Here is an 11,320-nt window from a genome sequence, read left to right on the forward strand (position 1 = left end):
GCAGGTGTGGCTCCCTCTACAGCACAGATGAACCTGGTGTAGCAGGTGTGGCTCCCTCTACAGCACAGATGAACCTGGTGTAGCAGGTGTGACTCCCTCTACAGCACAGATGAACCTGGTGTAGCAGGTGTGACTCCCTCTACAGCACAGATGAACCTGGTGCAGCAGGTGTGGCTCCCTCTACAGCACAGATGAACCTGGTGCAGCAGGTGTGGCACCCTCTACAGCACAGATGAACCTGGTGCAGCAGGTGTGGCTCCCTCTACAGCACAGATGAACCTGGTGTAGCAGGTGTGGCTCCCTCTACAGCACAGATGAACCTGGTGCAGCAGGTGTGGCACCCTCTACAGCACAGATGAACCTGGTGTAGCAGGTGTGGCACCCTCTACAGCACAGATGAACCTGGTGCAGCAGGTGTGGCACCCTCTACAGCACAGATGAACCTGGTGTAACAGGTGGCTCCCTCTATAGCACAGATGAACCTGGTGCAGCAGGTGTGGCACCCTCTACAGCACAGATGAACCTGGTGTAACAGCTGGCTCCCTCTATAGCACAGGTGAACCTGGTGTAGCAGGTGTGGCACCCTCTACAGCACAGATGAACCTGGTGCAGCAGGTGTGGCACCCTCTACAGCACAGATGAACCTGGTGTAGCAGGTGTGGCACCCTCTACAGCACAGATGAACCTGGTGCAGCAGGTGTGGCACCCTCTACAGCACAGATGAACCTGGTGTAACAGGTGGCTCCCTCTATAGCACAGATGAACCTGGTGCAGCAGGTGTGGCACCCTCTACAGCACAGATGAACCTGGTGTAACAGCTGGCTCCCTCTATAGCACAGATGAACCTGGTGCAGCAGGTGTGACTCCCACTACAGCACAGATGAACCTGGTGTAACAGGTGTGGCTCTCTCTACAGCACAGATGAACCTGGTGTAGCAGGTGTGGCTCCCTCTACAGCACAGATGAACCTGGTGCAGCAGGTGTGGCACCCTCTACAGCACAGATGAACCTGGTGTAGCAGGTGTGGCTCCCTCTACAGCACAGATGAACCTGGTGCAGCAGGTGTGGCACCCTCTACAGCACAGATGAACCTGGGGTAGCAGGTGTGGCACCCTCTACAGCACAGATGAACCTGGTGCAGCAGGTGTGGCACCCTCTACAGCACAGATGAACCTGGTGTAACAGGTGGGTCCCTCTATAGCACAGATGAACCTGGGGTAGCAGGTGTGGCACCCTCTACAGCACAGATGAACCTGGGGTAGCAGGTGTGGCACCCTCTACAGCACAGATGAACCTGGTGCAGCAGGTGTGGCACCCTCTACAGCACAGATGAACCTGGTGTAACAGGTGGCTCCCTCTATAGCACAGATGAACCTGGGGTAGCAGGTGTGGCACCCTCTACAGCACAGATGAACCTGGTGTAGCAGGTGTGGCACCCTCTACAGCACAGATGAACCTGGTGCAGCAGGTGTGGCTCCCTCTACAGCACAGATGAACCTGGTGTAACAGGTGTGGCTCTCTCTACAGCACAGATGAACCTGGTGCAGCAGGTGTGACTCCCTCTACAGCACAGATGAACCTGGTGTAGCAGGTGTGGCTCCCTCTACAGCACAGATGAACCTGGTGCAGCAGGTGTGGCACCCTCTACAGCACAGATGAACCTGGTGTAGCAGGTGTGACTCCCTCTACAGCACAGATGAACCTGGTGTAACAGGTGTGGCTCCCTCTACAGCACAGATGAACCTGGTGTAGCAGGTGTGACTCCCACTACAGCACAGATGAACCAGGTGTAGCAGGTGTGGCACCCTCTACAGCACAGATGAACCTGGTGTAACAGGTGTGGCTCCCTCTACAGCACAGATGAACCTGGTGTAGCAGGTGTGACTCCCACTACAGCACAGATGAACCTGGTGTAGCAGGTGTGGCTCCCTCTACAGCACAGATGAACCTGGTGTAACAGGTGTGGCTCCCTCTACAGCACAGATGAACCTGGTGTAGCAGGTGTGACTCCCACTACAGCACAGATGAACCTGGTGTAGCAGGTGTGGCTCCCTCTACAGCACAGATGAACCTGGTGTAGCAGGTGTGGCTCCCTCTACAGCACAGATGAACCTGGTGTAGCAGGTGTGACTCCCACTACAGCACAGATGAACCTGGTGTAGCAGGTGTGGCTCCCTCTACAGCACAGATGAACCTGGTGTAGCAGGTGTGACTCCCACTACAGCACAGATGAACCAGGTGTAGCAGGTGTGGCTCCCTCTACAGCACAGATGAACCTGGGGTAGCAGGTGTGGCTCCCTCTACAGCACAGATGAACCTGGTGTAGCAGGTGTGGCTCCCTCTACAGCACAGATGAACCTGGTGTAGCAGGTGGCTCCCTCTACAGCACAGATGAACCTGGTGTAGCAGGTGGCTCCCTCTACAGCACAGATGAACCTGGTGTAGCAGGTGGCTCCCTCTACAGCACAGATGAACCTGGTGTAGCAGGTGGCTCCCTCTACAGCACAGATGAACCTGGTGTAGCAGGTGGCTCCCTCTACAGCACAGATGAACCTGGTGTAGCAGGTGTGGCTCCCTCTACAGCACAGATGAACCTGGTGTAGCAGGTGGCTCCCTCTACAGCACAGATGAACCTGGTGTAGCAGGTGGCTCCCTCTACAGCACAGATGAACCTGGTGTAGCAGGTGGCTCCCTCTACAGCACAGATGAACCTGGTGTAGCAGGTGGCTCCCTCTACAGCACAGATGAACCTGGTGTAGCAGGTGGCTCCCTCTACAGCACAGATGAACCTGGTGTAGCAGGTGTGACTCCCTCTACAGCACAGATGAACCTGGTGTAGCAGGTGTGGCTCCCTCTACAGCACAGATGAACCTGGAGTAGCAGGTGTGACTCCCACTACAGCACAGATGAACCTGGTGTAGCAGGTGTGACTCCCTCTACAGCACAGATGAACCTGGTGTAGCAGGTGTGACTCCCTCTACAGCACAGATGAACCTGGTGTAGCAGGTGTGACTCCCTCTACAGCACAGATGAACCTGGTGTAGCAGGTGTGACTCCCTCTACAGCACAGATGAACCTGGTGCAGCAGGTGTGGCTCCCTCTACAGCACAGATGAACCTGGTGTAGCAGGTGTGACTCCCTCTACAGCACAGATGAACCTGGTGTAGCAGGTGTGACTCCCTCTACAGCACAGATGAACCTGGTGTAGCAGGTGGCTCCCTCTACAGCACAGATGAACCTGGTGTAGCAGGTGTGACTCCCTCTACAGCACAGATGAACCTGGTGTAGCAGGTGGCTCCCTCTACAGCACAGATGAACCTGGTGTAGCAGGTGTGGCTCCCTCTACAGCACAGATGAACCTGGTGTAGCAGGTGTGTCTCCCTCTACAGCACAGATGAACCTGGTGTAGCAGGTGTGGCTCCCTCTACAGCACAGATGAACCTGGTGTAGCAGGTGTGACTCCCTCTACAGCACAGATGAACCTGGTGTAACAGGTGTGGCTCCCTCTACAGCACAGATGAACCTGGTGTAGCAGGTGTGGCTCCCTCTACAGCACAGATGAACCTGGTGCAGCAGGTGTGGCACCCTCTACAGCACAGATGAACCTGGTGTAGCAGGTGTGGCTCCCTCTACAGCACAGATGAACCTGGTGTAGCAGGTGTGGCTTCCTCTACAGCACAGATGAACCTGGTGTAACAGGTGTGGCTCTCTCTACAGCACAGATGAACCTGGTGTAGCAGGTGTGGCTCCCTCTACAGCACAGATGAACCAGGTGTAGCAGGTGTGGCTCCCTCTTCAGCACAGATGAACCTGGTGTAGCAGGTGGCTCCCTCTACAGCACAGATGAACCTGGTGTAGCAGGTGGCTCCCTCTACAGCACAGATGAACCTGGTGTAGCAGGTGTGGCTCCCTCTATAGCACAGATGAACCTGGTGTAGCAGGTGTGACTCCCTCTACAGCACAGATGAACCTGGTGTAGCAGGTGTGACTCCCTCTACAGCACAGATGAACCTGGGGTAGCAGGTGTGGCTCCCTCTACAGCACAGATGAACCTGATGTAGCAGGTGTGACTCCCTCTACAGCACAGATGAACCTGGTGCAGCAGGTGTGGCTCCCTCTATAGCACAGATGAACCTGGTGTAGCAGGTGTGACTCCCTCTACAGCACAGATGAACCTGGTGTAGCAGGTGGCTCCCTCTACAGCACAGATGAACCTGGTGTAGCAGGTGGCTCCCTCTACAGCACAGATGAACCTGGTGTAGCAGGTGGCTCCCTCTACAGCACAGATGAGCCTGGTGTAGCAGGTGTGGCACCCTCTACAGCACAGATGAACCTGGGGTAGCAGGTGTGGCTCCCTCTACAGCACAGATGAACCTGGTGTAGCAGGTGGCTCCCTCTACAGCACAGATGAACCTGGTGTAGCAGGTGGCTCCCTCTACAGCACAGATGAACCTGGTGTAGCAGGTGGCTCCCTCTACAGCACAGATGAACCTGGTGTAGCAGGTGGCTCCCTCTACAGCACAGATGAACCTGGTGTAGCAGGTGTGGCTCCCTCTACAGCACAGATGAACCTGGTGTAGCAGGTGTGTCTCCCTCTACAGCACAGATGAACCTGGTGTAGCAGGTGTGGCTCCCTCTACAGCACAGATGAACCTGGTGTAGCAGGTGTGACTCCCTCTACAGCACAGATGAACCTGGTGTAACAGGTGTGGCTCCCTCTACAGCACAGATGAACCTGGTGTAGCAGGTGTGGCTCCCTCTACAGCACAGATGAACCTGGTGCAGCAGGTGTGGCACCCTCTACAGCACAGATGAACCTGGTGTAGCAGGTGTGGCTCCCTCTACAGCACAGATGAACCTGGTGTAGCAGGTGTGGCTTCCTCTACAGCACAGATGAACCTGGTGTAACAGGTGTGGCTCTCTCTACAGCACAGATGAACCTGGTGTAGCAGGTGTGGCTCCCTCTACAGCACAGATGAACCAGGTGTAGCAGGTGTGGCTCCCTCTTCAGCACAGATGAACCTGGTGTAGCAGGTGGCTCCCTCTACAGCACAGATGAACCTGGTGTAGCAGGTGGCTCCCTCTACAGCACAGATGAACCTGGTGTAGCAGGTGTGGCTCCCTCTATAGCACAGATGAACCTGGTGTAGCAGGTGTGACTCCCTCTACAGCACAGATGAACCTGGTGTAGCAGGTGTGACTCCCTCTACAGCACAGATGAACCTGGGGTAGCAGGTGTGGCTCCCTCTACAGCACAGATGAACCTGATGTAGCAGGTGTGACTCCCTCTACAGCACAGATGAACCTGGTGCAGCAGGTGTGGCTCCCTCTATAGCACAGATGAACCTGGTGTAGCAGGTGTGACTCCCTCTACAGCACAGATGAACCTGGTGTAGCAGGTGGCTCCCTCTACAGCACAGATGAACCTGGTGTAGCAGGTGGCTCCCTCTACAGCACAGATGAACCTGGTGTAGCAGGTGGCTCCCTCTACAGCACAGATGAGCCTGGTGTAGCAGGTGTGGCACCCTCTACAGCACAGATGAACCTGGGGTAGCAGGTGTGGCTCCCTCTACAGCACAGATGAACCTGGTGTAGCAGGTGGCTCCCTCTACAGCACAGATGAACCTGGTGTAGCAGGTGGCTCCCTCTACAGCACAGATGAACCTGGTGTAGCAGGTGGCTCCCTCTACAGCACAGATGAACCTGGTGTAGCAGGTGGCTCCCTCTACAGCACAGATGAACCTGGTGTAGCAGGTGGCTCCCTCTACAGCACAGATGAGCCTGGTGTAGCAGGTGTGGCTCCCTCTACAGCACAGATGAACCTGGTGTAGCAGGTGTGACTCCCACTACAGCACAGATGAACCTGGTGTAGCAGGTGTGGCACCCTCTACAGCACAGATGAACCTGGTGTAGCAGGTATGGCTCCCTCTACAGCACAGATGAACCTGGTGCAGCAGGTGTGGCTCCCTCTACAGCACAGATGAACCTGGTGCAGCAGGTGTGGCTCCCTCTACAGCACAGATGAACCTGGTGTAGCAGGTATGGCTCCCTCTACAGCACAGATGAACCTGGTGCAGCAGGTGTGGCTCCCTCTACAGCACAGATGAACCTGGTGTAGCAGGTGGCTCCCTCTACAGCACAGATGAACCTGGTGTAGCAGGTGGCTCCCTCTACAGCACAGATGAACCTGGTGTAGCAGGTGGCTCCCTCTACAGCACAGATGAGCCTGGTGTAGCAGGTGTGGCACCCTCTACAGCACAGATGAACCTGGGGTAGCAGGTGTGGCTCCCTCTACAGCACAGATGAACCTGGTGTAGCAGGTGGCTCCCTCTACAGCACAGATGAACCTGGTGTAGCAGGTGGCTCCCTCTACAGCACAGATGAACCTGGTGTAGCAGGTGGCTCCCTCTACAGCACAGATGAACCTGGTGTAGCAGGTGGCTCCCTCTACAGCACAGATGAACCTGGTGTAGCAGGTGGCTCCCTCTACAGCACAGATGAGCCTGGTGTAGCAGGTGTGACTCCCTCTACAGCACAGATGAACCTGGTGTAGCAGGTGTGACTCCCACTACAGCACAGATGAACCTGGTGTAGCAGGTGGCTCCCTCTACAGCACAGATGAACCTGGTGTAACAGGTGGCTGCCTCTATAGCACAGATGAACCTGGGGTAGCAGGTGTGGCTCCCTCTACAGCACAGATGAACCTGGTGCAGCAGGTGTGGCTCCCTCTACAGCACAGATGAACTTCCAACATGGGGCCAGGGGAGAGAAGCCAGTCTCAAGGAGCATCTGTGTCATTGCAGGTACATGGAACATCCTAAACCCACAAATCCCTGGAGATCTGAGGCAGTTGACTGGCTGCCAGTGCTGGGGCGCTGAAGGGGGACAAGTGGTGACAGGAGTGAGGAGCCTGCTAGATTATGAACTGCTGGGACTCAGATAGTGGTGATGGTTCCCAGCCTGGAGAATACACTGAAAACTAGTGGATGATTTCATTTTAAAGGGTGACGTTTATGGCATTCAAATGACATCAGTGTTTTCACCGCCTCCTCGGAGAGGCCTCCCAGACTTCCCAGGACGCCCCTTGCTGGGCTCTATAGGACCGTCTCTCCCTGGGGTTCCCTGCTCATTCACTCACAACCCCACTGCTTGTCAATGTCCCATGTGGTAGGTAGGATGCGCAATGGCCCTGGAGCTGTCCTGTCCTCATCCTAAGAGCCTTGAATGTGTGCCCTCTTAAGGCAAAAGGGACGTGGCAGATGTGGATCTGTTAGGTAGGAGACAGGCATGGGGAAGGGACCCCCTTGTGGCTCTTAGCCTCACTAGGGCTGTCAAACCCCACCCAGCACCCCACCTGAAATCCCTTTCCTGAGACAGAAAAGCAGGCCTTCTTACAGTTAAAGGAGGAGACCTGATGACCATAGGGGAGTTCAAAACCCTGAAGGGAAAGTCCCTGTCTTAGGCCTGCTCAGTAGCTGGAGGGACTTACCCAAAGTTAACTTGTTGACCAGTTAACATGCTGTCAGCATTGCAGTGTTCTCCCCTTCTGTGAATTTTCCTGGGGAAAAGGAAACTTGCACAAGGATAGTAGAGAAATCATGTCAAATTCAACTGTCAATCAAGGTGCCAATCAACTCTAGATTGACCCTGGACAGAAAGGGGAGAACTAGCCAAGCCCAGTAAAACCAGCTCCGCTATGCAGAAGAGCTCCTTAGCAGCTTGGCCAGCTCTGCTCTCCCAGAGGAGGAGAGAGGGTGAGGAGTAGGGGGAGCCCTGGAGCAGAAAGGAGTGGAGATGCGGCTCTACAGCTTGGAGGAAGTGACAGGAGCCTTGAGCCCAGGAGGGTGGTGGCCTCCTGGAGCTGGAAGAGTCAGACACACCTCCTCCCCCCCAGAAGCCCCCTGAAGACCCCAGCCACTGAGCCCTTGATTTCAGCCCACAAAAACGGAAAGACTGGAGTTTTGTGTGAGAGCGAGCAGAAGCTGAATGTTCAGAGTTTTGGGAGCATTGGGAGGAGTGTCACTGACCTTGCATAAACGTCCCACGGCCACGTGTCAGTACCACCTCCGTATCAACCCGACTTTGACACGAGAGCCTTGGCCAGGTTTGAACACAGCTAACCAGCAATTCTGCAGCCCACACTACTAAATCAGAGACCTGGGTCCCAGCCACTGCTGCCCTGGGGCTACAGGACCCCGGAATATTTTAGGGACAAGGAACAGCCTCCCTGGTGTTTTGGCTTTCACTGGAGAGCAGGCTGGACTCTTCCTTTCTGAGATCCCCTGGGCAGTCAGAAGAGTCTCTCCACCCCTGGTTCTTACGGGGTCATTGTCTCTGTTTGCAGCCACGGGTTGGTTCCTTTCCCAAAGCCTGGCTTCCCACAGGGACTGTCCCTGAGCAAGCTCAGCTAACACCTGGAGGCTCTGGGGGGTCACTTTGTGTCCTGCGCCTCCCACATCCCACTTTCCATTGGTCAGATGCCCCTGCGCTCTGCCAGTACGGGCAACGTCACCCTGGCACCGTGGTTGGCAAGAGTGGGGACCGCCTTTCACTGAGGAGCTAGAGGACAATCTGCTGAGCTGGCAGAGAGGGCAGTGGGGAGACGGCCCTCTGATGCGGGGGCGGCCGGTCCTCCCTCCCTCCTGTGCGCTGGGAGCCTGGGCGTGCTCCTCCTCCTGCCTGTCCAACAGAGGCACGAGGCCACAGCCTGGGGGACCCCACCCCTCAGGTCCTGCCTCAGAGCCCCAGCCCACAGAGAAGTCACTGTTTTCTCTGGCCAACCCCTGGCCTCCTTTCTTGGAGTATTTACTGCAAAGGGCTTAGAACTGTGACTGTCTCTAACTCAGAAGGTCTCCCAAGCCTTCCCTTTGAACTGTGACCATCAGGAGCAGGGGACCCTGTCTCCCAGTCTCTACAGGAGGACAGAGCCCTGAGGGAACCCCTCATGGCGCTCACACTGATCAGCCCTCTCCTCCTCCCTCACGGCCCCTTTAAATACCGGGTCACCTCTGTCAGAAGTTGGCCATGCACTGTGGCTGGTTTCCAGCAGTGTCCGCTGTGAAACCTGCGTTTACCAAGCTGCCCTCAGCACGGGCAGAGCCCACCCAGCCTGGAGCCAGCCTCGCAGCTGGTCCTAAGGTTCAGACTGTTTCCAGCATCGTGCGGAGAAAGGACGCGACGGGGAGAAGGACGGTCACGAGGACGTTTATTGTGCAGCTCCCTGGAAGCAGGATGGGGGCCCCACACCCCACCAGCCCCCCAGCACCAGGCGGGCCAGAAGAGCAGCAGGTGAGTGTCAGGAGCTGCCACACAGGAACCAAGTGCCCCTCAGCCCTGAGCGATGCGAGAGTGCAGGTGTGGCGAGCCGCCCTGGGCTGGGTGGGAACCGTGGGCACTGAGCGCACAGGGCGGGCGGACCCCCCCTGGCCCCTCTCTTTGGGGGGGCCTCAGCTGTCTTTTCACTGGCCCTGCCTTGATCCCCACACAGCTCATGAGATGGGCGTGGCCTCCCCAGGTGTCAGTCAACCGCTGACAGCAGACATCAGGAAGCTGGTCTCAACCCCCTGACCCCTGACCCCTTGCCTCATTTGAATGGCTTCTCCCCAATAAAAGGGGTCACTCTCTCTTTCCACAGACCCCTAAGGTTGGAGGAGCCGTCACAGGACCCAAAGAAAAAGGTGTTTCTCTGTCTCTGTGTGGTTATTTCTTGCAGCCAGTTCACCTGGAGTGACCTTAAGTGTTCAGTCGTGGGTCGCGACAAGTGAGAGTGTCATTGTCTTCCACGGAGTGTGCAGGGCGGGGGCCGAGGGCTGGTGGGTTGGGGTAATCTCTGGGCTCGCTGCACAGGCTGGTCCTGTGGTTTGGGCCTGGCCATGGTGAGTGGGGCCAGGTGATGTGGCCGGGGCCGGGAGCTGCACGAGGAGGTGGATGGGGGGTGGGCCGGGGCCGGGGTCTGCTCAGGAAGGCTCACAGATGCGCCGCTGGCTGACTCTGGGGACTGGCTGATGCTGGAAGGGGCAGTCCCTCCAGGGCCAGCAGGGCCCCGTGTCCAGCACCAGAACAAAGCAAAGGCATGGAGATCACCGCGGGGAGGCAGGCGACCTCGGCGGCACAGGATCTGAAGAGCTGAAGCTCAACACGGAGAACTTCTAACGGGTAACCGGGGGCCACTGAAGGCAGGGAGATCCCTGAGAGCGTGGGAGTGAGGGCTCAGCTGCCCGGGGGAGGCGCTGCTCCGCCCTGGGGTGGCAGAAAGGTTCGCCAAGGTTGGGGCCCGGGGGCAGGGCACCCGAGGAATTCTCTGGAGAGCAGCCCGAGGATGCTGCTAGCACCAGGTGACCCCACTGGGCATCCTGCTCGCTGGCCACGCCCTGAGGCCTGCCAGACAGAGAAGGAAGAGGAGGATCTTGGACCCCACGGGAAGGCCTTGTCCCAGACCCTGCAGCGCCCCCTACTGACAAGGCTGACCTCACCAGCTGCAAAGGGGCTGACAGGGCCCAGCTCCAGCAGGGCAGCGTGGAACTGTGTGGCACTAAATCTGTAGGTGGCACAGAATCCAAAAGGCTCAGGGCAGAAGGCTGGGTGAACAGATCACATGTGACCTGCAAGCCACCAACATGGTCACATATCGCGTGTGACCTGCACGGTCTGAACATGGTCACGTATGACCTGCACGGCCTGCACATGGTCACATATCATGTGTGACCTGCACTGCCCCCCACCATGGCCGCATATGACCTGAATGGCCTGCACATGGTCACATATCACGTGTGACCTGTGTTGTCTGCACATGGTCACATATCACATGTGACCTGCACTGCCCCCCACCATGGTCACATATCATGTGTGACCTGCACTGCCCCCCACCATGGCCGCATATGACCTGAACGGCCTGCACATGGTCACATATCACGTGTGACCTGTGTTGTCTGCACATGGTCACATATCACATGTGACCTGCACTGCCCCCCACCATGGTCACATATCATGTGTGACCTGCACTGCCCTCCCCATGGTCACATATCACGTGTGACCTACACTGCCTGCACATGGTCACATATCACGTGTGACCTGCAGTTTGCTCTTGTCCTCTTGCAGGCAAAGCGCGAGACATGCGTTTAGGCAGCTGGATTATTCTAGGGGAACCCTTTAGGCTGTAAACCTGCGTCTCTGCTGAAAGACTAGAGCTTTGAGAGGCAGCTCCCCCCATCTGCGGCTTTGCTTTCTGTAAAGGACCCCTGGTCCCCACGTCACCACCTGTGTGTGAACCAGGGATTGGTGGGCAGCAGACCTGCAGAAAGCACTCATAGGACCCCTGGTC

The 11,320-nt window shown here is 56.8% G+C and overlaps 1 long non-coding RNA gene across 2 annotated transcripts; it reads left to right on the forward strand.

Annotated features, from left to right (window-relative positions):
• The first annotated feature begins 8,797 nt into the window (after nt 1-8,797).
• Nucleotides 8,798-9,688, forward strand: LOC143641380 (uncharacterized). 2 transcript variants are annotated; one of them, XR_013155303.1, is made up of 2 exons: nt 8,798-9,288; nt 9,488-9,688. It is a non-coding gene; the product is annotated as an uncharacterized LOC143641380 (long non-coding RNA). The 2 variants fall into 2 exon arrangements; XR_013155304.1 differs by having other exon boundaries at nt 9,635-9,688.
• The last annotated feature ends 1,632 nt before the right edge of the window (nt 9,689-11,320 follow it).

This window comes from Callospermophilus lateralis, chromosome 2 (assembly GCF_048772815.1).
Source record: "Callospermophilus lateralis isolate mCalLat2 chromosome 2, mCalLat2.hap1, whole genome shotgun sequence".
In the NCBI taxonomy this organism is placed as follows: Eukaryota; Metazoa; Chordata; class Mammalia; order Rodentia; family Sciuridae; genus Callospermophilus; species Callospermophilus lateralis.